Genomic DNA, 22,502 nt, shown 5'->3' with positions numbered 1-22,502 from the left:
GGAGGGACTAAAAAGCCCCCGGTACAATCATCACACTCCGTTCAGCATAATCCATGATGCAAAATGACGCATACCAATGAAAATGACGTGCGGAGCAGAAACACCACTTCGGAAAGTATATTGATTCCAAGAAGCCGTCGCAGTACGTGCAACACAAGCACGATGAAACGCCAGGCGATAAATAAAAAGGTAGAAGGAACAGAGAGAATCATATGGGAGAAAGAATGTTAAGTGGAGAGAAGAGGGTGGAGCAGCTAGAGAAAAGGGACAGAGAGAGAAAGAGGTTGAAAAGGGAGTGAAAAGAGAGAATGTGTGAGGGTTCAGTGTTTGACTTGCATGTCAGAGCTTTTAATCCCAATGGCATACTTTCATACAGGAGCTGATATGGACAGCACACATTGATGATATCTGTGCAGAACTTTTCTTGAGGATACACCACTGAGGGCTAAATGGACAGTAACCACTGGGAAGAACGTTCCCAGGCTTAATGTTGATTTGCGTTGCCTCAGGCTGAAAAGCAAAGTGAGGGTCTCATACTGTGAAATGAAAGGAGGCTCAGATAGCTAAGGAAGAAAAAACCTTATCTCTATAAATGTGTTCAATTAGTTAATCAGCAAATATAAAATGTGCTGGGGTAACTATCTTACACCTTGTGCCATTCATTTGTAGGTCGAGCCTACCAGACAGCGCAAGAAGTTACAGGGGCCCTAGCCCACCCATTTCTTATCATTTGTTAGCTTTATTTACGGTCACCCAGGCCCTCGTCACCAGCCGACTAGACTACAGGAACGCCCTATACGCAGGAACCACAGTCAAACTTCAGAAAAGACTCCAACGCATACTGAATGCATCCACATGACTAATCCTCAACATCCCACACCACAGCCACATATCAGCCCACCTGAGAGACCTGCACTGGCTCCCCGTCAACAAAAGGATCACGTTCAGGCTCCTAACCCACGCACACAAAGCGCTCCACGACATAGGTCCCGAATACCTCAACAACCGCCTCACGTTCTACACTCCAACATGCAAACTCCGCTCCGCCAGCATCGCCCTCACCACCGTCTCACGGATCCGCAGAACCACCGCCGGAGGAAGGTTATTCTCCTACCTGGTGGCCAAGACGTGGAACTCCCTCCCGCCCCCCTACGACTGACCCAGGACCACCTCACATTTAGGAAACACCTAAAGACCTGGCTCTTTGAGCAGTAGCGGCACTCCCCCAGCGCACCCCCAGCGCCTTGAGACCCTCACGGGTGAGTAGCGCGCTCTACAAGTGGATTGATTGATTGATTGGTCTTGTTTGCCTTAATGGCTTTCCTTTTCCCAAATTGTCCTTATGTTTGCCCCTCTCCTGGAGCATAGCCTCCTTACCATCTCTCTCATTGGCTGGCTTATATTCTTCCACTGATCACTTTCAGGACACTTCTTTTCTTTTCTGTTATGCACTCCATGAGAGTGTGAGAGTTTTTCAACTCCTCCAAATGCCCACCCCCCATGCTCTGTGTTTCTCTCTTTTGCATTTCTCACACACTCTGCTCGTGCCCTGTGTTGTCCTTACAGTTAAAAATCTATGGTGCGTGCTGCAGAACTCCAAGGCTTCTCGCAGGGGAACAGCTGTTTCGCGCTGTTCCTTATCTTATCTATGCAGAGAGCACTGTGTGCTGCTGAAAGGTTTGACTGGCCTCAGGCCTTCCAATGCTCGTTGCAATTCCCAGAATTACAGACAAAAAGGCATTATAGAAAGGGCTGACGGGGGGTGGGGGCGCGAAGGGTGGGAGGCAAAAATATTGGGTGGTCCGTGAAATTTACTGACGGGTGGTCACCTTTTCTGAAGGTGGATGTCATGCAGCATGCAGGGCAATTAGGAGGACCCTGCAGCTACACTAACCCAACTACCCAGCTCCCTTGACACCGGATGCTGCTTCAGTGTCGATAAGAGACAGGAAGTAGAAGGAGGAGCGAGAGAGGACACTGTAATCACTTCTGCTGATAAGTGTGCTGTGTTTTTACCTCGCCATCCCTGAGTAGGGCGTACTGACACCCTGTCATATTCTGATACACACATGATGTTACAAGTAGGACAGCGCCGGCTGTAGGGCAATGTGACCGGTGCGGCCACACTGTGCGCTGACCTGTGGAGGGGGGCGCTGAACTCATGGGGTGCGCTGTGTTTAGTAATAACATGATTGGAGAGCAGAGATGGGGGACACTTTTGCCCCATGGTAGTAAGAGAATCCGAGAAGGTGATCATAGGGTGTGGCAGTGGCATAACGAACCTTGAGGGGGCCCCCCTGCAGGGTAAGTGAAGGGGCCCCCTTCCGACTCAAGCTAGAGCTCCCCAGCAGAAGTGCGGTGCTGACGGGGCCCCCTGGAGGATGAGGGCCCCCCCCCCCCCCCCCCCCGCAAAGCGTGGGCTGCAGGGGCCTGTGTTATGCCCAAAAATGATTGTCGCACTGGCGCCACCAGCCCTAAAGCTGGCCCTGAGTGGGGAGTAAACGCACACTGATGATTAGGAAAGTTCAGTGCGACCCTCTCGTACGTCCCACTTCACAATAAGAGGAGGGACACATGCTGAGAGGTGAAGTGCCCTTACTGCAGAGCCCTCCTGCCCAACTCCCATTTTAGAGGCACCACGTACTTTCCAAATTTCATATTAACCAACCTCTGAAAATCCATGGCAGAGTGGGACGAACATGTACATGCCAACAATTTCAAACAGCCAAAAGGGAGATTTTTGGAGCCTAGAGACGGAAAACTTTCTTTGACCACCGACTTCTATTAATAGAGTGAAGCATTTTTTACGAGAACTAAAGAAAAACAAAGTGAAAAATCAACATTTTGGCTACGAAAGGGGGAGTCTCTTTTGTAAACCGTGTTGGCGTCAGATTCTGTGAGCTCTGGAAAACTGTGCTCATTCCTGGGCTGTGCCTCTGCTGGGCTTTGGGGAGTTCGTTTTTATGTGAAGTGAAGTCACGTCTCCCGCTCTGCGCGCTCTTTTATGAAAAATGAAAGAGAGCAGGAGGCGGGGAGCTGGGGGAGATGGGGGGGGGCTTATAAAGAGGAAGTAAGGGAGGGCAACGGCGAGTGGTGACGGAATGCGGCGGAAATGAGGAAAGCCGAAAAAGATAAGCACTGCGGCAAGCCCTGATGAGTAACTTGACCACGCCCAACATTTCAAAGTTTACTAAAATAAATATCTGTGGTTCTGAAAGAAACACAGGTTATCACCCCCACTGACTTATGCTTACAAGAACTGATGAAAAACCCACAACAAAAAAGCAGCGAAAGCCCCATTGTAGGCTTCAAAATGTATGTAATTATTGCCAAAGTATGCTTGCATTTGGCATACTTCATGTCATTTTGGCAGTCTCAATGTTTTTGATTTTGGCTGTAACTCAATTACATTCACGCAGAGCTACATGAAAATCTGCAGTGCTGTGTGAACGGCGGAGAATGGCGCAGCGTCGTCATATAAGAGTTCTGTGGCAATGAGATTCAGCTCAATGCTCCTTGTGCTAAGGCACAAGGCGAGACAGCGCTGACTAGATTGAGTTGTATTCTCTGCACACCCTTCAGTCAGGGGCGTAGTTTGGTCAGTAAGATTGGGGCAGGGCTGTGAGATTCAGATTTTCCAACAATCACGCCGGCACATAATGTTAAAATACATTGGGGCAGATTTACGAGTCCCTTGCGACACTTTTACGCCGCCATTGCGTCACTTATGTGACGCAGCGTCAGCGTAAACAATGCGCCATGTTGCGACTTATTTACAACGTGACGCATCTAGGCAGATGCGTCACGTTGTAAAGTCCTGCGCCACATGAAACCTGCGTCAGGTTTCATGTGGGCGTTCTGTCGCAGGGTGGGCGTTCCCTCTTAGGAAAGCCCCGTAAAACTGACACAGTGAAATCTACAAGATTGAAGCAGGCGTAAGGAGTGACGCACCACGTTATGTATGGGTGGCCCCTGTGCATCACGCTTGCGATGCGACTCCAGCAATGCGCCGCCCGTACGCCACAAGATGCGTCACGCATCTGCCCTTCCTTGCACCATGGTGCGCCGCATTGTAAATGCGGCGCATCTGTGGTGGTGCAAGGAGGGAATTGCGTGACGCACCAGTTCTGGCGCATCCCTGCTGATTTGCAGAGATGCACCAGAACTTGTAATTATGCCCCATTATACGTCAAGTAGGGCCCACAAGAGGGGCTTAAGCAGCACTGGAAAGGGAGATTGATGCAGATCGATAGCAGTGCTTTAAACGGACCGGTACTGTCCGGTTCCGAGTACCAGCACTTTTTATTTTGAGAGGGAGAGTACAAGCACTTCTCAAGAGAAATTCAATGCTTTTAATTGGAGAGTACAGGCTCTTCTCAGAAACAAGCAGGTACTCTGGTACAGAGTACCCGCACTTCTATTTTTCCATTTTAAGTACTGATTGATAGGGGTACTAAGTGAGAGAAAGCTCATTAGTGTGTGTGCGTTTTTGTCTGTGTGTGTAAATATTCCTGTTGATATCTGACAGACATCTCCCCATATCCCACTAAAAGAACCTGTACCCAGCTATTTATCATTAAATAAATATATTAGCGGGTGCAACACCCCAAACACCCACCTGAAGATATGCCCCAGCCTTCAGCACAAATTCTATTGCAGGGACAACATCTATGGTAAAACCTAAAAAATCAGAAATAACACAATCAATATTTGCCTGCATTTTAATGTGGAAGATTACGGAAATTGTATGTTACATCAAGGAATATCACACAGTATTCTGCTTGTCACTTGTTGCAGCTGGGTTCATTTGGTGCACAAAGAAGCCACCCGAAGCCTGGCCATGCTCTTCTACTAGATCTGGCTTTGCGTGAAATCCTTAGGGATGTTTGTGCTGCTTTACCCCATTATAACCCCTTTGCTTAAAAGGGGGAGTAGCGTTGTTCGAAGCCAATCAATTTCGGCGCTGCCCACGCGTCAGCTAACAGCTCAAAATGTTCTTTGTGTGTCAAAATTGAGTATGGTCTCCCATTGGTTATATTGATCAGCCAATTTGTTTGTGCTGCTTTGCTTCATGGCACTCCGCTGAGCATGTTGCAAAATGCCGCACCCAGGGTTAGTAAATTCCAGTCTAAATATCCCTCGAAGTTGAAATCTTGAAATTCCATGTTTACAAAAAGAATTACCAGAATTCCGGTGAGTGCGAGTACAACGTGGCTTCCTGAAATGCACACATACATTCAGCTGAACAGATTCATTATGGTGTAAAGTATAAATTAATTATGAAACCTGTACTGGTGTGTGATTTTGCACCGTACTGTGATGTAAAGAGAGGTTTCTAAGTCTATGTGACATTGTTTCTTTTATTTAAATATTCTAACTGTATTATTTCAATAGCAGTAGCACACAAGAGGGCACAAGGGCGTCGCAAAACCTAAGCAGAATTGATTAAGTCATGCAAGGCCACCTTGCGAAGGTGGCCCTGAGTGGCATAATCAATCCAGAGTAATGCAACGCAGCACAAATAGCTGTGTTGCGTTACTCTGCCCTGGAAAGGCGGGCCATGGATGGAGATTGGGTGTTCCCACGCATCCACTCATGGATTCTGAAGCATTCCCAGATTTACAAATACTGGTAGACCCCGGAATGTTTCAGAATGCTACTCCTGGGGAACAGCGTTTACAACGCAACTTTTACCACGAAGTACCTTTACCACGCAATTTTTACAACGCAAGTCGTTACAACGACTTGCGCTGGGGGGCGCTGTAGGATAGGAAATAGTTTAATTTACTATCCAAAACCTTCCCTACTATCCACGGGGACTGGAGTTGGAATAGTAAATTAAACTATTCACTATCCAGCGCCCTCCAGCGCAAGTCGTTGTAACGACTTGCATTGTAAAACCTGCATGGTAAAGGCATGCGTTGTAAAAGCATGCGTAGTAACGACATACATCCCTACTCCTTCCATGTTGAGGCGTTACAAGGAGAAATATCTGTATTTCTCCTCTTTACTTCCTCGTTCTATGTGTGCTGCATTTTACAGCACACATAGAAAGAGAAAATTCCTCAAGGATTGCCATCCTGCACAAAGACAATCTTGCTTACAACACAAGCATCCTTGCCCCATGGTGCAACGGTGCCTGCGTTGGTGCCAGCAGCACATTGTGCATCAGCACTGAGAAATGACAGGAGTATGCAGTGTAGTAAGTACGGCACATTCCTGACCTTTCCTATAATGCAGGGCAGTAAGATTACTTGCTGCACTGTGTGATATCTTAAGAAATTTGCCCCTCAATCTATGAAATATCTCAGAAGGTCAATACGCCTCTGTATTCTAAGGGGCAGATTTATGTTAACTGGCGCATCCCCAGGGATGCGCCAGTTAATGTGCGCCACAGCTCCGCCACCCATGGTGCGCCGCATTTACAATGCGGCGCACCATGGGGCAAAAAACGGCACAGATGCGTGACGCATCTGTGCCGTTAAGGTGGCGCATTGCTGGAGTTGCGTCGCAAGCGCGACGCAGCTCCAGCAAGGCTCGGGGGTGCCCCATCTTAACAATGCTGCGTCAAGACCTACGCCTGCTTCAAGCAGGCGCAGGCTTTTGATGCAGCATTGGCCTGAAAGTGACTGAGTGAAATCTTATAGATTTCACTCAGCCACTTTTGCGAGGCGCACCTGCCCCGGAACGCCCACCCTGCGCCGGAACGCCCACAAGCGGCGCAGGGCTTTACAACGTGACGCATCTGCCTAGATGCGTCACGTTGTAAATCGTTCGTAGGGATGCGCCACGTTTACGCCGCCTTGCGTGACGCAACAGTGGCGTGAACGTGGCGCAAGGGCCTCATAAATCTGCCCCTAAGTTTTTAGGCTTAATGTTGTCCTGTCCTTCATTCTTACTAAGGCCAGTGGCGTAACGCAAAATAATGCCCACTCCCTCCCTAACAGAATATGATGAGGTGCCCCTGAGTTTCACTAATGTCACAGATATGTATTTGCCTTGAGTTAAATGGGGCCCATTGAAGGTTTGAGGACCCCCTGAGCTGCAGGGGCCTTTGTTAACAGTTGTCTTGTGTTGAGTGAAAAAGTTTAAATCTGGGCTGATATAACTATTCAAAACAGCAGTCGAAGTGTATTACAAAAGTATGAATACTGCAATGGGGAAGGGGTTAGTGAACGCGGAGGTGTAATCAAAGGCATGGCTAAACGAACTCTGGGGCAGATTTACAATGAAAGTGACTCAGTGCAGTCCGCTAGCCATTTGGATGCGCTGCACTGAGTCACTTTCAAAGCACAGGGATGTGACATATTTACAACAATATGTCGCATCTCTGTGCTTCCCCCTGCCCTGGCGCACAAACTGCAGGCATGCGCCGGTGCAGGCAGATGCCTGCGTCGTGGGGAGATTGTTTTTGTGCAGGAAGGGGCACCTTGTGTATTTTTAGTGCTACCAGGTCCCAGAAAGCACTGTCAGTGTGTAAGTTATTCTTTTAAACATGCATTACACACAGTGTAATATAGGATGCCACAAAATGCACATATACATTTAGCTTAAAGATAAAGTGCTTCAAAGGTATGATTTCAGTAATATGCAGATTATTTCTAGTGCCAATGTTATTTTTTATAGTTGTCCATTAAAAGCACTGCACTCCACAGCTCACCTTTGAACACTAAAATTACCGACGAATGTCATCCTTTAAACCATTAATCAGGGACAACGGACATTAGGGCGAAATTATGGGCAGTCTGTAAAAATTATGGATGGGTGGTCACTCAAGCTAACACATCAGTGACAAAACTGGTCCTTATGCACATGCTAGGACGAGCTAAAGCAAATCCAGTTCACTAGTGAATCAAAAGTGTGCCTGTTCAGCAAACAGCTTTGCAATTTCATTGTTTATGAAGGACCATACTCACAGAAGGGAGCACTTATGACTCTTGAACTGTGTTACAAAGAACTACGACCGATGTAGGAAGCGCTATAGAACAAATACAACGGTATCAGTATTCATAAATCAGATATGTTTGATTTCCATACAAAATGTTCTTCTAATTTCTTTGAGGCACTGGTTGCCTATATACAACATGTTTGCAACACTGCTCGCCAAAATGTTCGGCTTTGCTGACCCCTAGTGGATTATCGAAGCAACAGCAGTCCAGAATAGAAAGCTTGTAACCGAATTTCCCTTTTTACTTTCACACGAAGATAATGGGGCAGATGTACGACCCTAAATTGCATGGTCAAACGGGTTTGCGACCCGTTTGCGCATGAAAAATGTTACAGGGCCATGTACAATTCCTAATTAGCGCGTTGCAACTTATTTGTGACTCACTAATTAGGAATTGCGAGTCTCTATTAGTAAGGGGCGTGTCAATGGCGTCCCTTCCTAATAGCTAGTCTCTTCACAAGCCCATGGACGACGCTGCTCGGCTGCTGCAAGAGATTATAAACACACACACTGACTGATGAAAAATGTTGTAAAAGTCGTGCGTGCGCTGCCGGGAATCCGGGAAGCACCCGAGTAATCTGGGAGAGGGGCTGGTCTGGACTGCTGCGCAGCTTGAGTGACAGTCCACGTGACGCAATCACTCAGCTGCAGCAGCAGACAGCCAGGCCAGCCAAGGTATCTACAGCGCAAGTAATGCTTGGGGCACAAACTAGCCCGAGCATGCGCATGAAAGGTTTAAGTTTAAGTTTAGGTTTAAAGTATTTGTAGAGCGCAACGTACACCTGTGCGGTTTCTTGGCGCTGAGATAGCAAACAACCTACTTGGCGGAGTCAATCGCTGAGACATGAGCTGAAGGAAGGGAAGGTTTAAGACAGAAAGGCCTGAGTAAATAAAAATGTTTTCAGGGATTTGCGAAAAATGGAATACTGGGTGAGGGACCTAAGATGGAAGGGGAGGGAATTCCAGAATACAGGGGCGAGGGTAGAAAATTTAGAGCCGCCCTGTTTTTTTTCCCTGTAACGAGGGACAACCAAAAGATGTTGGGCTGAGGAACGAAGGTCTCTGCCGGGAACGTAAGATTTGATGGCTGAAGATATGAAAATAGGGGCCAGGCCAATCCTGGCCTGAAAAGCCATGCAGCCTAGTTTGAACAAGGCGCGTTCCCGGACGGGGAGCCAGTGAAGGGTCTTCAAGAGGCGAGAGGTATGATGGAATTTGGGGAGACCGAAAGCAAGGCGGGCCGCCTGGTTCTGCACCAGTTGTAACTTGCGCAAGCTGTACTGAGGGATGCCATTGAACAAGACATTCCCGTAGTCCAGGCGGGACAGGACCAGTGCGGACATGATCAATTTGAGTGCAGAGAAAGAAAAAAAGCGAGAAATGGAGCGGATAGTACGAAGAGTGAGAAAGCAAGAAGAAACCACCGAACCTATCTGGGAGTGAATAGTGAGTTTGTCATTTAGCTTAATGCCTAGAGTCTTAACAGATGGGACTGGGGTGGGGGGAGGAGCAAAGGAAGGGGGCCAAAATAGAGAGCTCCAGGGACTGGAGCAACCACCCGTAACCACAAGTTCCGTCTTATCGGGATTGAGCTTCAGGTGGTTGAAGTTCATCCAGTCCCTGATGAAGGATAGAGTAGATTGAAAATTAGAAATAGAGTCAGAGGAAGAGGACAGATTGAAGATGAGCTGGAGGTCATCGGCATAGTTATATACCGTGACCTCCAGCTGCTGAAGAGCAAAGATAAGGGGGGAAATGTAGAGATTAAACAATAAAGGAGACAGAGAAGAACCCTGGGGTACTCCGCACTGGACCTGGCAGGGGGTAGCTGAAACTCCCCGAGATGAACCGCCTGGGTCCGGTCCCTCAGGAAGGAAGAGAGCCAAATGAGGGCTGAGCCTCCTATGCCCGCCGCCCTGACACGGGAGAGTAAGATGGAATGGTCCACCGTGTCAAAAGCGGCGGACAAATCAAGGAGGACCAGCGCCTGAGGTTGACCTAGTCCATACCTTCTCTGAGGGTGTCGAGCACTGACACCACCACTGACTCTGTCGAGTGCCTAGGTCGAAACCCAGCCTGGCAAGGGGCCAACATCCCATTCTCCTCGACAAAGGAGCTGAGCGCAGAGGTGACGTGTCGCTCAAGCACCTTACCTAGAAAGGGAAGCAGGGAGATGGGGCGATAGTTAGCCAACACAGAGGGATCGGCTCCTGGTTTTTTTAAAATGGGAACAATGGAGGCGGATTTTAGTGACTGAGTCACAACCCCTTGGGCCAACGAGTCATTAAGGAAACTGAGAGGAGGCAGGGTACAAACAGAGTAAATCTGCCGTAAGACGTGTGCCGGGCAGATGTCTGCGGGGAACCGGATTTGATTTTGGGGAGAAGAGAGAGGAAAATTTCCTCAGAGAGAGGGGGAAAAGAGTTGAGAGAAGCTGGGGCGGGGGGTGGGTGGGGGTCCACGAAGAGAGGGGAAGGGGGGGAATGTTAGATTTGATTGTAGCGATTTTTTCTACGAAGTAGGAGTTCAACGAGTCGCAGAGTTTCTGAGAGGGAGGGGGCTTTAATGAGGTCCTGTCAGAGAAAGCCAGGTCGTGGGTGATGGCGAAAATCTCCTTGGGTTGATTCTCAGCCGCCAGAATTTTAGCCGAGAAGTAGGCTTTCTTGGTCTCTATAATGTTTTTTTTGTAGGCCCCTAGGAGAAGGACGTAGCGGGACTTGGAGATAGGACAGTAGTCCAGTCTCCATCTGCGTTCTGCCTGTCGAACCGTGAGCTTCTGCTCTTTCAGTTCTTTGCTAAACCACCGATTGGCATCTTTAGGGCGCTTGATCGAGGTGCGCCGAAGAGGAGCCAAGCAGTCGCTTCCATTCGTAAGCCAAGAGTCGATGGCCTTGGCTTGAGCTGCAGACGCCAAGCCCGACAGAGAGGGAGAGGAGGCCAAAAGTGAAGAGGTGAGGACCGACAAGTTGGCCTTGCCCCAGTTGCGAGCCCATGAGTTTTTGGTATGAGTGAGTGTCTTAATCGGGCAGAGGCTAAGGGAAAAGGAAATTAAAAAGTGATCAGACCAAGTGCATGGGGTAACAGTAAGTGAAGACATGGGACAGTTGAGAGACCAGACTTGGTCTAGAATGTGACCGTGAATATGGGTGGGGGTATGGACTAGGGAAGTGAAATTGAGTGACAGGAGGATTTCGGAAAATTCCTTGGATGAGGCGCATTCCTTAGGAGAGAGTGACCAGGGGGGTGCTCGTTTAACCTGGCCGCAGCCCCGGCTTTACAGAGGCGACACAGGGCGAGCAGTCAGTAAGCCCCCCTAGCCAATGCGCCAGGATTGGCCGGTCACCGCGCAGCAGGGCAGGGCAATCCATTATTGGATGCCGCGCCTGGGTGGTGACACACACACTGCATAATGGCCAATCACTGTGTGTGACTTCATGTAGTCATGCAGTGATTGGCCATTTTGCGGCACTGCGGAGCTGACGTCAGATCCTCTACTCGCCATCGCCACCAGTCTCGCCTCGTGTGGACCGAGTGTATGAGAGCCAGCCTGTGTGCCCTTTCTCTCGACTAGACGCCCTGCTTACTACTTACTTAAGGTATTTTCATTTAACTACTACTAGTAATCAGATGCTCCAAGGTAGTCAACGTCTGTTTTCCCACGGAGCCGGATTGCAATAGTGGTGAGCGTGAGGACTGCTGGTGTGACTTCAATTAGGGCGCGAGGACTGCTGGTGTCATGGTGTGACTTGAATTAGGGCGGAGGGAGGCTGCAGGACGGGAGTCCAGCTGGCAGGTAAGAGGCGTGGGCTCCGTTAGTGCGAGGTGCGGGCACTGCACCTGCTGCTCGCTTGCTCATTTACAGGTACCTCTCTTGCTGGACTGCCAATCGGCGGCCTCAGCTGTGGGAAGAGGGACCCCCGTCGGTGCAAGCTTCAGCATCCACGGAGTCCAGGCGCCTTCCATAATGAGATGGGATATTGGAAGTCGTGCGCTGAGATGGAGCATCTTGTGTCGGCAAAGGCGACATCAAAGAGCGGCGCTAAAGGGAATATTGATGTACAGCACATGCAAATGAATGCAGGAAATAGATATAGAAAAGAGGCTACATTTTCCGGTGGAAGAGACTCCTAGGACGAGACGTCGCGATGTGAGGATGGAGTGGTGCGTGTTGTGGGCTCTCAGGAATAACGTTAGCAGATGCTTCGTTACCGGGAAATGTTAACACTGACGTGGAGCATTTGCCTAAAAGGAGGGGATCGGACAATGCAGTACATGCTCAATAGGTCTGCAGCAGAAATAGGGCAGCAATGCTTGTCGGCCCTTCAGGACTGACGCTGGAGCCCTTGTAGGGTTTGTGTGTCAGGAGGATGCAGACAATGGGTCGTCTGAGTGGGCTTGGCACTCCTTAACAGAAGCAACTGCTAACCATGAAAGTGGGCAGAGAATGTTGCTTAATGGCCAGTGCTGCAGACTTCGGAGCTGGGGAACCAGGTTCATATCTCCTCAGTCTGTCAGCTCAACATCCTGTGATTCTGGGCAAATCACTTACTCTCTCCTTAAATTAATGTGTCCTTAACTGGTGCTCATGAAAAGCTCCGATGCTAATGATTAAGTGTCATGCTAATGATTAAGTGCTGGTGCTGAGCACTGGAAACCACCAGCTCAAATTAAGCACTGAGTAAATGGGCCCTATTCCGTTGTTCAGGGTCTACGGGTGGGTGGGGAAACCCTCTAGCAATTCCGCAATGAGCCGAAGGTACAGAGGAAAGCGCTTCTTACCTGCGTATAGATTTGCAGTTTGGAATCAGGTGAATCCTAAAGGGAAACCTTTGAACCGGGTGGAAGAGGGCGCCTTAAGCTGATTTCTCCTGGGAAAGTAAAGAGCTAGGACTGGTAATAACCGGTTCTAGCGGTGATTCTCCTTCTGATGGTCGCACTGTTAGTCCAGCTCACCCATCTGAGTGCTTAACTTGCAGGAGCGACAGAATGTGTAGGTTATAAGTTCCACTTCCATTAAGACATTTTGGTCATGGAGATAGTGTGTGGTGGGTGTGCCGCCGGCTGAAAGAACCCTAATGCATATGTTTCAAGACCAGGTAGTGATATTGATGGTTGGCTAGTGCACGTGGTTGGCAGCGATGTATTACCCGAGTCTCGTATTAGCACCAGTGAGAAGGGTGCCAGGGAGACACGGGTTGCGTGGAAGATTGTCTAAGCAATCTTACTGACCTACTCACTCCACAAACATCATTTTCAGGGTAATGTTGTAGATCTGCAGGTCACTTATCGCCACCATCAGCAGGATTGTGGCTCCCCTGCAATGCTGGGTGCGTGTGAAGACTACGTTTTAATAGGGAGAAATGGAGTGTAGCGCATGGAGCCAGAGCCTGGTGATGAGGGCCAGGTTTAAGGAGGGGGGCCGAAAAGGTTCAAAGGGAGAAGGTTGGAGGAGTAACTCTAAGCAGCATTGCTGGAGTTATATATGGTAACCTCTGCTAGTGAACTACATGACGAGTTGTCAACTCTGGACACCACGACCACATTAGACGCACACTAGAGAGCGCCCGATGGATATGGCAACTCAGAAACAGGTGGATTATGTGAAAGGAAAGTACTTTGAAGTTTTGGACGGCCTGCGCTGCCATGACTGCAATACCTATATGGGCAGGGCTTACGTAGGGGAGGGCCGGTCTGGAAGGCTGATGGCCAGGATTATCTGCCCAGATTTATGTGGTTCTCCCATCACTCACTTCACCTCTGGGGCCAGGACACTCATTTATGTGCCAAAAGACATTAACAAGGAGTTTTGTACATATTATGAGCCCCATTATTGTAGACCCCAGGCGTTGAAAAGGGTGTCGCTAACGGTGATGTCATGTGTAGCACAGGAGGTATTGGGGGGCCAGTAAAAGCTCTGGAAGTGCAAGAGGCCCTGAAGGACATGGCCAGAGGTAAGACTCCGGCCCCGGGTGGCCTCCCTGTGGAGTTGTATTCTGCCTTTGTGGGCACACCGGCTCCAAAATTGGTAACCTTATAGTTATACACTGATTCATTAAGGCTGGGCCCGGTTTGATTACTGGTGTTTGCTTGTCTCTACCACAGTAGTGTACGCCAGCCTGGGAAAGTCTTCAGGAGTTTGCCATGGCTTCCAGAATGCAGCTCTCTCACGGAGGTCAGACAGCCCTAGGCCCCCAGCCCGGTTGTTAAGCACTGACCATAATATTTCTCACCGGCTGGAATCCCCTGCTTCATTTGATCCCCGCCCTGAGCAGCGAGGGGTGATGTAATTCACTGTGATATATTACTGGGGGAAATGCACCGACACCTGGGATTCTGGACACTTTACGATCCGAGGAATGCCGTTCAGGAAAGGGAAAAAAACATTTCTCCGATATATGCATTTTTTAAAAGCTGCTCGTGACAGTGAAGGAAAGTGGAACAGGGCCCAAGTGAATACTAGAAATAAATATTGGATAAGAGGAAGGGAAAGGCAAGATCTGCCTCTCAGCACCTGGCTGCTGAACCAGGGGGTTTCCGCGTTTCACTTCTCCTCTTCCCACACGATCAGCTGCAAAGTGCGCCAGGCAGGAAGACGACTCGAAATGAGAGCACTGGGCTTTCTTTCTTGTTTTAAATTGTTTATCTGTTCATTTACAGTAATGTAACAATGGATTCAAATGTAAGTTGTGCAAAGTACTAAGAAGGGGCAGGAAGGAAAGCAGGGCCGCACTGAGTACGTAAACTTGTCCTGGCAATGGGCGTCCGCGTTACTTAATTTGTGCTCACTTTTGGAGTACATCTAAGATGTAAACAAAGACGGACTGTAAAAACTGGCTGCAAGTACTTAGGCCTCAAACAGCCTGACAGCAAGCTCCCTGCAGGAACACAATCTGCATGAGTGTGTGTGTGTGTGTGTGTGTGTGTGTTTGTGTGTGAGTGTGTGTGTGTCTGTGTGTGTATGCTAGATCCTTTATTTGCCTTTTCGAAAGAACAGTGGAAAATGTAAATCGCAATGGTATATAACCTGTTTGTGCCCATGGCCACTCTTTTGTATTGGCTTTTGAATTTAGTTTGATTCTTGGTGCCTAATAACATGTACAACTTTCTCCCCAATTCCAAAATGCCTCATCATTCGTTGTCATCTTGTCTTGTATTGTGTCCATGTTGTACACAGGCCTGCTCAGCTTTCTGGTTTCTGATGTTTACAGCCTCCTTCTCATGTTTGGCCTCTCTGAGTGAAGTTTCACAAATGACTAGGTCAGCATCTGAGACTTTATATTCGTTGTATCTTTTTCAAAGTTATTTTTTGTTCCTTTCAGGAGAAGGCTGTGCAACTGCTAATGAGAGTTTTGGTTTCTGTTATGTGTGCCTCATTTGAAGCAATATAGGTAGAAAATATTTACGTCATGCAAATTGGGGCGTGGTTTGCCTTATTTGCTCATTGCTAGGGGGCTTGTCGCTGCTTTCACAGTTTTGTACTCTGGTTACTGTGTCGGATAAACTTGTGCAGACTTACAGAAAGAGTGCAGGAGTGCAGGGGGGGTAGAGCAGGCCCCTGAACCCACTGTAGGTACACAACTGCACTCGTACACTCCAGCCCTGGCCAAAAACCAGATTTGGGAGACTCGAGGCCCCTCATGACACACTGCAGGGAGCCCCCATCATTTTGGATGAGTGGGTTCATGCTCTATTCCAACAGGAAGTGTGCTTCTCTTGGGTCATTTATATGCTAAGTTTAGCTGGATCAGGACTCATCTGGTGTGCAAAGGGGCTGCACATTTCTTTCAAACACAAGCGTTCTTTATAGCTTTCAACTGTGTTGGGCCAGAGGATGCTATACTCAGCTTGTAAGTGAGAGCAATGCTCATGCTCCTCCTGTTTTATTGGGCTGCTCAAATTATTGATAAACGTCACCTGTACACACTCTGCAGTGAATGTGCTATGAATAGGCAGTGCTTTGGGTGTGAGTGAAAGAGACTGCTTATTAAAAGTTAATAGGTGGAAAGTTGTTAGAAAAACAGAACTGATGCCAAAGCAGTAAAATCAGGTCATCTTCAATTTAATGTGACTAAAGAGCACACAATGACTGCCACAGTGCCACCATATTTTTGTGGGCCCGCTGCTTCCATCTTTCCCTTAGCCTGTAAAACTACACTGCTTCAAAGTTGGCCTTGCTACAATATTTATGGTTTTGCGGTTTTGCTGGTGGGATGTGCTCACTTTTGGGGTACATCTAAGATGTAAACAAAGACGGACTGTAAAAACTGGCTGCAAGTACTTAGGCCTCAAACAGCCTGAGAGCAAGCTCCCTGCAGGAACACAATCTGCATGAGTGTGTGTGTGTGTCTGTGTGTGTGTGAGTGTGTGTGTCTGTGTGTGTCTGTGTGTGTATGCTAGATCCTTTATTTGCCTTTTCGAAAGAATAGGCATGTGTGGTAGCGAACTGGCACCTCATGTAGTGACTGTGGAGAGTGGAATCTATCTAGATATGTGTGTGTGAGCGTGTGTGTGTGTGGGGGGGTGTCTGTGTGGATTGATGTGTGGGTGTGTGTGTGAGTCTGTATGTGAAAGCGTGTCTCTGTATGTGGGCGTGTGTTTGTAATGTAATAACTGCACTTTCACAATTGCTTTATTAACCTTCCTGGTTTCTCAGATTTGCTTGAAAATGTTTTGTCTTCTCTTTTTTCAAAAATTTCCGAACCCCCCTTATGGGCAGAAAGGCACAAAAAACGAGTGGGACAGAGGGCAGAAAGGCACAAAAACGAATGGGACAGAGGGCAGAAGGGCACAAAAACGAGTGGAACAGGGGGCAGAAAGGTACAAAAAACGAGTGGGACAGAGGGCTTTGTAAAGGCTGTCTCCCAACTGCTGTGCAACTTCTTCTACTCTTAGAGCTGAGATTTTTCTTCTTTTTTTTCAAAACTTTCATGGGGGGGTTATCCCCCCAAACCCCCCCTTAAAGGGTTCGGGCTCGCTCGCTGCGCTCGCTTGCTACGGTGCTGTATGCAAATTACTTTGCGCCCCAGCACTTTCAAATGTCACCCACCGCCGGTGAGTCGCTCCCCTATGTAAGAATGTTTTGCGACCGCAATTGCGGTTGCAAAACACTGGCAAATTACCGCCCTCTTCAAGAGGGTGGTAATGGAGTCGCAGATGGGAAGGGGTCCCTTGGGAACCCCTTCCCCTTCTTGACTGGCTCCAAAAATATTTTTTAAGGGCAGGCAGTGGTCATTTTTTCTTTTTTAAATGCAGCCCATTTTCCTTTCAGGAAAACAGGCTGCATTTAAAAGAAAAAACTGTTTTATTGAAAAGCAGTTCCAGACATGGAGGTCTGGTGAGCCCAGCAGGCCCCCATCCCTGGGAGGGCCAGTCATTCCCAATGGGCTCGCAAATTGCGAGTGACTCATTAATATTCATGAGCCTTGCATTTTGCAACCTCATTGGGAATCACTAACAGTGTCTCTGACACTGTTGTACATTTGCGACTCGCAATTTTTTGCAATATGCGAGTTGCAAAAGTAATTTGTTGTACATCTGGCCCTATGTTCCTAACAGTCTGGCAGACACAAGTGTCAGAAAGCAGATTTGGACATTGACAGTTACTGGGAATATGAAGACAATCTCACAGCCAAACATGACCGCTAAGTTCCAGGCTTTAGAAGATACTAGTTGTGGGGTGGGAGCTGAAGGACTCCATCCCAGAGAATGCCACTTGTTCTGGGTTGGCTATACCCTGGAGAAGGATCTCTGTTTTCTCCCCAAGAAAAGGCAGAGGCAAATTTACTAACTTTTGGCACAAAATAGTGCAGCAAACAAAGTTGCTGTGCCACGTTGCATCAAAGAGAGAGAAAAAAACAGTGCTACATCTACCAAGATATCACACTATTTTTCTCCCCCTGCCACTGACATACTTCAGGCTACCATTCGCCAACACTCATACCCTTGCACCACAGTGCAAAAGTGTGTGCTCTGTCAAACATAGGTTTTGTACTGGAATGAGACCCTCCCAATATAAAAAGTATGGGGCAGATTTACAAGCCCCATTCCGCCAACTTGCGCCATCATTGCGCCACTTTGTTTGACGCAACGGCAGCGCAAACAATGCTGCCAATTTACAATGTGATGCATCTAGGGAGATGCGTCATGCAGTAAAGCCCTGCATCACATTATACCTGCACCAGGCATAATCTAAACAGGGTGGGCGTTCCTATGCAAAAAGCCATGTAGACCTGACGCAGTGAAATTTCACTGCGTCACTCTATGCCTTCACTGCAGCAAAGCCCTACGCCTGCTCAGACCAGGCGTAAGGAATGACGCAGGGCTTTTTGTATGGGACTCACCTATCTATTGTGGCACATTGCTGGAGTTGTGTCACTTTTATGAGCAAACTCCAGCAATGTGTCACTTTTGTGCCAACAGATGCTGCAGTATTTATGACGCATCTGTTAATCTTTGCACCATGGAGCACTGTATTGTAAATACAGCGGGCAGATTTACAAGCCCCTTGCAACACTTTTGCGCCACCATTGCGTCACTTTTGTGACACAGCAGCGGTGTAAAAAATGCAGCCAATTTACAACGTGACGCGTCTAGTTTTGCTAGTCTAGGATTGCTAGTGTGTGTGGTGTGCGCAACTGAGAATCCTGAGGCGGAAGCCGGGATTGAGAGTGTTAAACTGCTATTTGATTTTTTAATACTGCATCTGAATGTTTTTAACTTACACTTTGTAAAATCTCCCCGAATTTTCACTTACCCGATCTTATTTTGTTTGGAGACTGCCTAAATACCGCTGTGTTATAGCGGGTTACTCTCCCTTCCTAAAGACTCGTACTGAGCAAAATCGGCCCACTTTGCCCGTATTCCATCTCCGGACCGCCCCCACCACAGCCGAGTAGGTGCTGCTTGGGGTCCTGCCATCTTGGGTGAGGAGCAGGAGCAGGGCGAGCAGACTAGTGCTAGGCCCCTCCCGCCCTCACGCACTCGCCAGTATAAAAACCCCATAGACTCACACCCCCACTGATTGCTAGTGTGTGTGGTGTGCGCAACTGAGAATCCTGAGGCGGAAGCCGGGATTGAGAGTGTTAAACTGCTATTTGATTTTTTAATAGTGCATCTGAATGTTTTTAACTTACACTTTGTAAAATCTCCCAGAATTTTCACTCACCCGATCTTATTTTGTTTGGAGACTGCCTAAATACCGCTGTGTTATAGCGGGTTACTCTCCCTTCCTAAATACTCGTACTGAGCTAAATCGGCCTACTTTGCCCGTATTCCATCTCCAGACCGCCCCCACCGCAGCCGAGTAGGTTCTGCTTGGGGCCCCGCCATCTTGGGTGAGGAGCAGACTAGTGTTGGGCCCCTCCCGCCCTCATGCACTCGCCAGTATAAAATGGTGCCCTTTCCCAGGAAGCGCAGCGGACGGGCGTAGCGGGCGCGCCGGCGGGGCGCCGAAGGCGCGCCAAAGGCAAGCCCGTCCGCGACGGGCCGGGCCAAGGGCCACAACCCCTAGCCAAACACAAACCATCACCTATAGCTCTACGTCCCTACTACAGCTGCAAGGCTCCATCCCGCCCCCTGTCGCGCCTCATGGAACCCTACTGTAAAACACTTTCTCTGTCAACATTGTCCATATCGGTCCTTTTCCCAGAACCCTGTCCCGACATACCATATGCTTCTCGTAAATTGTAGATCGCTCCCTAAGCACTCCCTAGAGATCTCCCTACTCCTATCCGACATGGAACCAGACGCACTGTTCCTCACGGAAACGTGGCTTCATACAGAATCGGATCCTGATATTATCCAAGCACTATCCACAGGATACCAGATCCTTCGAGCAGATCGTCCAATCGGAAAAGGCGGCGGTCTAGCTATTATATATAAAAATTGCTATAACTTCCGCAGCTCTCCCAATCAACTGTCCAGCTGCGAAAACCTCTCCTTTTCACTAGACTTCTCCCCCACATGTACCTTTTCAGGTATCCTCGTCTACCGCCCTCCCGGCACTGCAGGTCATTTTATCAACAGCCTGCCATCCGCAATAGCTAGCGGAGCCTGCACTCTACCCAATTACACTCTACTGGGGGATCTCAATGTCCACTTGGACGACCCCTTGGATCATGTAGCTGCGGAACTGCTAAACAGTCTCGAGGCACTAGAGCTCTCCCAGCGAGTGCGGGAACCTACCCACTCTAGACCCCATTTTTAGTAATTGTACTAACCTCATTGTCGACACACCTATCCCTCTCCCTTGGTCCGATCATTCTTTGATCCCATTTACCTGGTCCCCTTTAATTTCACACCCCGCTCCACCCCCGGTATTCCGGAGAGACCGCAAGTGGTCAAAACTTAGCCACTCACAATGGGCAACTACTCTAGAAGCCTCTATTCCAGTATGTAATCCTGATCCTACTATAAACAACGACAATTTTAATAAATGGATCACCGAATCATTAGACTGCATCCTCCCAATAACAGATCTTGAACCTAAACATAGCCCAAGAAATGCGCCTTGGTACTACCAGGACTTGCGTAACATGAAGAAGGAATGCAAAAAACTTGAAAGGAAATGGCGTATCGACTATTCACAAGCAAGTAAAAACGCATATCGATCCTCCATAAAACTTTACTCATCTTTCTCTTATGTTCCGGCCCCTACTACCCAAGTGGGCCACAAAGATATAGGCTCGTCCCCATCTGTCTTCCTGGAGACTTTTCCGAAACTGGAGCCTACCACCCTTGAAACCATCATGCTCCAGGTGAAGTCCGGATCCCCCAGCGACCCAGCTCCAGTCCAGTCCCTTCGGACAGTCACCTATCCATTTTGTCCACCATCTTAGATCTGATTAACACCTCCCTATCCTCAGGCACTGTACCATCAAGCTGGAAACAGGCAACGGTGAGAGCCCTTCTGAAAAAGACCAATCTAGATCAGAATAATCCAGGGAACTATCGCCCGATCTCTTTGTTACCCTGGATAAGTAAAGTCGCGGAGAAACACGTGAACAACACCCTTACAGTATTCCTGGAAACTAATAACCTACTGGATGTATCACAGACTGGGTTTCGCCCCATGCACGGGACAGAAACCGCTCTTCTTGGAGCTAGAATGATTGCGGACCAGGGCGGCACTGCGGCCATTATTTTACTAGACCTCAGTGCCGCCTTAGATACCGTAAACCACGACATCCTCCTACACAGGATCTCAGATCTAGGAATAACTTCCAAAGTAATGGCCTGGCTCCAATCCTTCCTGGCAGACCGCTCTTTTCGAGTCTGTGAGGGCAACGTCACGTCGCCCAGCAAGTCACTCAGTTGTGGGGTTCCTCAGGGCTCCTCCCTGAGCCCCACACTGTTTAACATATATATTCGCCCCCTTGCCGAGATCGTCCACCCCTTTGGTGTGCAAATTGTGTCATATGCCGATGACACCCAGCTGGTGGTGACATTGAATCACCCCTTAACCCAGCCGAGTGACCTAAGGGACTGCATGGAAGCAGTTAGCACCTGGATGACCCAGTCTTATTTAAAGCTTAATGGAGACAAAACGGAGCTAATGGTGCTAGGTAACTCCCCGCAAATATCGATTGACTCCATATGGCCACCCTCACTGGGCCCCGCCCCTGAAGCCAAAGACACGATTAAGAGCCTGGGAATCTGGATGGATAAGACACTTACATTCAACCACCAGGCAGGCAAACATTTTTCTCGGAGAAGACCAAAGCGCTAGAGGTAGAGCTCGCAAAGGCCGCAGCTATCCTCCCGACCCAACCTCGGCCGACGAGCGAGGCCTGCATGATAACAGAGAGGGAGACAAAAAGTGAGACAAAAAATAAAGCTAACTGGGACACATTTGAACTATATGACCAGGACAAGATCGCCAAAACGCTGTCCGAAATCAGACCGAATAACCACTATCATGACCCTCTACCTGCAAAATGTGTAAGAGAAATAAGCCACATTGTGGTTCCAATCTGGACCAAAATAATAAATGCTTCACTTACACAAGGGATCCTCCCTGATTGCCTAAAAACAGGACAAGTAGTTCCAATAATCAAAAAACCGACAGCGAATGCATCAGATCCGAATAACTATAGACCAGTAACCAACATCCCTTTACTGGCCAAACTAATTGAGAAATGCGTGCAGAGCCAATTGAAGCAACACATCACCAAGTTCTCCCTACTAGACGAATGCCAATCGGGATTCAGAGCAGGGCACAGCACAGAAACAGCGATCCTGCATATTGTTGATGACGCGCTACAAGCCCTAGACCAAAATCAAGCATGCCTATTGATTCTCCTAGACCTGTCATCTGCGTTTGACACGGTAAATCACGAAGCATTACTGATCAGGCTACAGGACAGGATGGGATTATCCGGAAACGTCCTGAGATGGTTCAACTCTTTCCTAAGAAACAGATCTCAACGATTCCTGGTTAACCAAGCAATCTCACCCCCCTGTCCTAATGCAATTGGGGTCCCGCAAGGCTCAACACTATCCCCAGATCTATTCAACCTGTATGTCGAACCCCTCACAGACATTCTTCGGAAATCAA

This window comes from Lissotriton helveticus, chromosome 7 (assembly GCF_964261635.1).
Source record: "Lissotriton helveticus chromosome 7, aLisHel1.1, whole genome shotgun sequence".
In the NCBI taxonomy this organism is placed as follows: Eukaryota; Metazoa; Chordata; class Amphibia; order Caudata; family Salamandridae; genus Lissotriton; species Lissotriton helveticus.
The sequence above is the reverse complement of the archived record's forward strand: the minus strand, read 5'-3'. Positions refer to the sequence as shown.